Source organism: Pecten maximus, chromosome 1 (assembly GCF_902652985.1).
Source record: "Pecten maximus chromosome 1, xPecMax1.1, whole genome shotgun sequence".
NCBI classification, from domain to species: domain Eukaryota; kingdom Metazoa; phylum Mollusca; class Bivalvia; order Pectinida; family Pectinidae; genus Pecten; species Pecten maximus.
Genome location: NC_047015.1, coordinates 36,708,573 through 36,714,572, shown reverse-complemented (window position 1 = coordinate 36,714,572; position 6,000 = coordinate 36,708,573).

The following is a 6,000-nucleotide window of genomic DNA, read 5'->3' as shown; positions in this document are numbered from 1 at the left end:
CTTTTGTTTTTGTAATTATGTAGAAGACACTTATCACTATGGTTTGTTTCATTTTCCTTTCTCACATAGTATAAAGCTCCAGTGCAGTGAGCTTATGCCTGCAGTGATTGGAGGATCCATCCTCAATCTGTCTGTCAACTTGTAACACGATAACTATAAGCATTTATCCAGGAGGCACCTGGGATAGAAAACAATAAATTTTCCTCATATGAATGACCTTGACCAATATAAAGACCATCAAGGATCACTTTAATCTTTCGATGAAGTTTCATAAGACGACTAGGATAGTGATATTTGGCCAGTTAAGAATTTTGTTGGGAGTCCTATAAAGTTTCCTCACAATAAACAATTTACTTTGTCCTATCTTCAACATGCTAATGCTATATTTCATACAACCTAGGCTATTGATATTTGGCAAGTAGGTACCTGAGATGGAGTTTTTTTTTTATATAAATGATGACCTATTTATGGTTACATAGGTCAAATACAGTGTATGTTAAAATTCTTTGAGAATATTTTGTTTTAAGTTTTCCAATGTCTCATAGCTTAAAAGTGGCACCAGCATGAAAACACTTGTACTTTGCAGGATCAGCAACAGTCAGTTTGTCATTGCCTCATCACATGGTTTAGTTATTACTTACCTTAGAATTTGAAATTTTAACGTTTGCTGAAAGAGTACCACAGGGCAGAACAATACTGTCAAATACGATTTGCATCTCCTTATTTTGTATGGGTGGTTAGGTGACATGTCCTCACCTTACACTGTATGAGTGGTTAGGTGGTATGCCCTCACCTTACACTGTATGGATGGTTAGGTGGTATGCCCTCACCTTACACTGTATGAGTGGTTAGGTGGTATGCCCTCACCTTACACTGTATGAGTGGTTAGGTGGTATGCCCTCACCTTACACTGTATGAGTGGTTAGGTGGTATGCCCCCACCTTACACTGTATGAGTGGTAAACTGGCATGTCCTCACCTTACACTGTATGAGTGTTAAGGCGGTATGTATGCCCTCATCTTATACTGTTTGAGTTGTAAGATGACATGTCCTCACCTTACACTGTATAAGTGGTAAGGTGGCATGTCCTCACCTTATACTGTATGAGTGGTAAAGTGGCATGTCTTCACCTTACACTGTATGAGTGGTAAGATGGCATGCCCTCACCTTACACTGTATGAGTGGTAAAGTGGCATGTCTTCACCTTACACTGTATGAGTGGTAAAGTGGCATGTCCTCACCTTACACTGTATGAGTGGTAAGATGGCATGCCCTCACCTTACACTATATGAGTGGTTAGGTGGTATGCCCCCACCTTACACTGTATGAGTGGTAAACTGACATGTCCTCACCTTACACTGTATGAGTGGTAAGATGGTATGCCCTCACCTTACACTGTATGAGTGGTAAGGCGGTATGCCCTCACCTTATACTGTATAAGTGGTTTTGTGGCATGTCCATACCTAACACTGTATGAGTGGTAAGATGGCATGCCCTCACGTTACACTGTATGAGTGGTAAAGTGGCATGTCCTCACCTTACACTGTATGAGTGATAAGGCGGTATGCCCTCACCTTATACTGTATGAGTGGTAAACTGGCATGTCCTCAACTTATACTGTATGAGTGGTAAGGTGGTATGCCCTCACCTTACACTGTATGAGTGGTAAGGCGGTATGCCCTCACCTTATACTGTATGAGTGGTAAGATAACATGTCCTCACCTTACACTGTATGAGTGTTAAGATGGCATGTCCTCATCTTACAATGTATGAGTGGTAAGGTGACATGTCCTCACCTTATACTGTATGAGTGGTAAGATGACATGCCCTCACCTTACACTGTATGAGTGGTAAAGTGGCATGCCCTCACCTTACACTGTATGAGTATTAAAATGGCATGTCCTCACCTTACACTGAATGAGTGGTAAAGTGGCATGTCCTCACCTTAAACTGTATGAGTGGTAAGGTGGTATGCCCTCACCTTACACTGTATGAGTGGTAAAGTGGTATGCCCTCACCTTACACTGTATGAGTGGTAAGGCGGTATGCCCTCACCTTATACTGTATGAGTGGTTTTGTGGCATGTCCATACCTTACACTGTATGAGTGGTTTTGTGGCATGTCCTCACCTTACACTGTATGAGTGGTAAAGTGGCATGCCCTCACCGTACACTGTATGAGTGGTAAAGTGGCATGTCCTCACCTTACACTGTATGAGTGATAAGGCGGTATGCCCTCACCTTATACTGTATGAGTGGTAAACTGGCATGTCCTCAACTTATACTGTATGAGTGGTAAGGTGGTATGCCCTCACCTTACACTGTATGAGTGGTAAGGCGGTATGCCCTCACCTTATACTGTATGAGTGGTAAGATAACATGTCCTCACCTTACACTGTATGAGTGTTAAGATGGCATGTCCTCATCTTACAATGTATGAGTGGTAAGGTGACATGTCCTCACCTTATACTGTATGAGTGGTAAGATGACATGCCCTCACCTTACACTGTATGAGTGGTAAAGTGGCATGCCCTCACCTTACACTGTATGAGTATTAAAATGGCATGTCCTCACCTTACACTGAATGAGTGGTAAAGTGGCATGTCCTCACCTTAAACTGTATGAGTGGTAAGGTGGTATGCCCTCACCTTACACTGTATGAGTGGTAAAGTGGTATGCCTCACCTTACACTGTATGAGTGGTAAGATGGCATGCCCTCACCTTACACTGTATGAGTGGTTAGGTGAATGCCCTCACCTTATACTGTATGAGTGGTAAGATGGCATGTCTTCACCTTATACTGTATGAGTGGTAAGATGGTATGCCCTCACCTTACACTGTATGGGTGGTAAGGTGGCATGCCCTCACCTTATACTGTATGAGTGGTAAGATGGCATGTCTTCACCTTATACTGTATGAGTGGTAAGGACGTTGTCCCTCACCTTACACTGTATGATGGTTTAGGGTGAATGCCCTCACCTTATACTGTATGAGTGGTAAGAGGCGTTCATGCTCACCTTATACTGTATGAGTATGTATTAGTTGGTATGCCCTCACCTTACACTGTATGTGGTGGTAAAGGTGGCAGTGCCCTCACCTTATCACTGTTGAGTGGTAAATGGATCTTCACCTTATCACTGTATGAGTGGTAAGATGGTATGCCCTCACCTTACACTGTATGAGTGGTAAGGTGACATGTCCTCACCTTACACTGTATGAGTGGTTTTGTGGCATGTCCTCACCTTACACTGTATGGGTGGTTTTGTGGCATGTCCCCACCTTACACTGTACGAGTGGTTTTGTGGCATGTCCTCACCTTACACTGTATGAGTTGTAAGATGGCATGCCCTCACCTTACACTGTATGAGTGGTAAAGTGGCATGTCCTCACCTTACACTGTATGAGTGGTAAGATGGCAAGCCCTCACCTTACACCGTATGAGTGGTTTTGTGGCATGTCCTCACCTTACACTGTATGAATGGTTTTGTGGCATGTCCTCACCTTACACTGTATGAGTGGTAAGATGGTATGCCCTCACCTTATACTGTATGAGTGGTAAGATGACATGTCCTCACCTTACACTGTATGAATGGTTAGGTGGTATGCCCTCACCTTACACTGTATGAGTGGTAAACTGACATGCCCTCACCTTACACTGTATGAGTGGTAAGATGGTATGCCCTCACCTTACACTGTATGAGTGGTAAGATGGTATGCCCTCACCTTACACTGTATGAATGGTTAGGTGGTATGCCCCCACCTTATATTGTATGAGTGGTAAACTGACATGCCCTCACCTTACACTGTATGAGTGGTAAGATGGTATGCCCTCACCTTACACTGTATGAGTGGTAAGATGGCATGCCCTCACCTTATACTGTATGAGTGGTAAGATGACATGTCCTCACCTTACACTGTATGAATGGTTAGGTGGTATGTCCTCACCTTACACTGTATGAGTGGTAAACTGACATGTTCTCACCTTACACTGTATGAATGGTAAGGTGGTATGCCCTCACCTTATACTGTATGAGTGGTAAGATGACATGTCCTCACCTTACACTGTATGAATGGTTAGGCGGTATGCCCCCACCTTATACTGTATGAGTGGTAAACTGACATGCCCTCACCTTACACTGTATGAGTGGTTAGGCGGTATGCCCCCACCTTATACTGTATGAGTGGTAAGGCGGTATGCCCTCACCTTACACTGTATGAGTGGTAAGATGGTATGCCCTCACCTTACACTGTATGAATGGTTAGGTGGTATGCCCCCACCTTATATTGTATGAGTGGTAAACTGACATGCCCTCACCTTACACTGTATGAGTGGTAAGATGGTATGCCCTCACCTTACACTGTATGAGTGGTAAGATGGCATGCCCTCACCTTATACTGTATGAGTGGTAAGATGACATGTCCTCACCTTACACTGTATGAATGGTTAGGTGGTATGTCCTCACCTTACACTGTATGAGTGGTAAACTGACATGTTCTCACCTTACACTGTATGAATGGTAAGGTGGTATGCCCTCACCTTATACTGTATGAGTGGTAAGATGACATGTCCTCACCTTACACTGTATGAATGGTTAGGCGGTATGCCCCCACCTTATACTGTATGAGTGGTAAACTGACATGCCCTCACCTTACACTGTATGAGTGGTTAGGCGGTATGCCCCCACCTTATACTGTATGAGTGGTAAGGCGGTATGCCCTCACCTTATACTGTATGAGTGGTAAGATGACATGTCCTCACCTTACACTGTATGAATGGTTAGGTGGTATGCCCTCACCTTACACTGTATGAGTGGTAAACTGACATGTCCTCACCTTATACTGTATGAGTGGTAAGAATACATGCCCTCATCTTTCACCACAAACTGAATGTTTCATTTTCATAACAGTTTGAGAATATACAGGTAATCAGAAATTAGCCTCCCAATTCCTTAAACACAATTTAATCCTAAAGAACATCAAGTTTCAAAGAATTTGGTTGCAAAAAGTTGATTTGTGGACAAGATTCAAGTAGAAATAAACAATAACTTGCAAAAACATTCCAATAAAAATGCCTCTCAGTACAGGGAAACACAGCTTTATACCATGATGATAAAGCCTACCGAGTTTCAAAGAAATAAGCCGATAAATGTAGGCGATCTCCGAACAAATATATAATACTGAAATAAACACTTGCCGTTCAGTGAAACTCGGCTACATTATATATTGCCGTGATTATAATGCAAATCAACTTTCAAAGATTTCCGTACAAACAAAAGTTTACGCCGAACGGACGGACGACGCCATACCATGATACCTGCGTCATTTTGACGGGCGTATACTTTTTTCAAACTTTTAAACTTTATTTCATTTCTCTTCACAAAATAAGAGGTACAGAGAAAAACATATTTACAACAAAACAAAGCAAATTTGATGTGGAGGACAGACCATGAGACTTTTGAAACATAATTACACAATTCCTTTACCTAAACATGAGGCCCATGGGGCCTGTATCGCTCACCTGGGTGGATTTGACCAAATGTCAAAATAATGTTCATATTCAATTCGTTTTATTTGGCAATCTCAAACAATGCTATATATGGTTATAGTGTGGGGATCCCAACTGCTTTAAAGAAATAACTAAGTCCAGACTCTCTAAGGGTCTGGAAGACCTCAAGGATTGTTTTTACAACATGCATTCATAACTTTATGACTGGTAGCGATTTAAGGAATTGCCTTTATTTCCCCTATGGGGCCACACCTCTTTGGCCCCTCGGGGGTCAAAGTCATCATTTATGCAAAATCTGTTTCGCTTTCCTCAAGGATGTTTCTAATCAAATTGGGTTCAAATCCATTCATAACTTAATGACTAGTAGCGAGTTAAAGGAATTACCTCTATTTCCCATATTTGACCCCGCCCCTTTTGCACCTTGGGGATCAGAGTCAACATTAATGCAAAATCTGTTTCGCTTTCCCCAAGGATGTTTCTGACCAAATTGGGTTC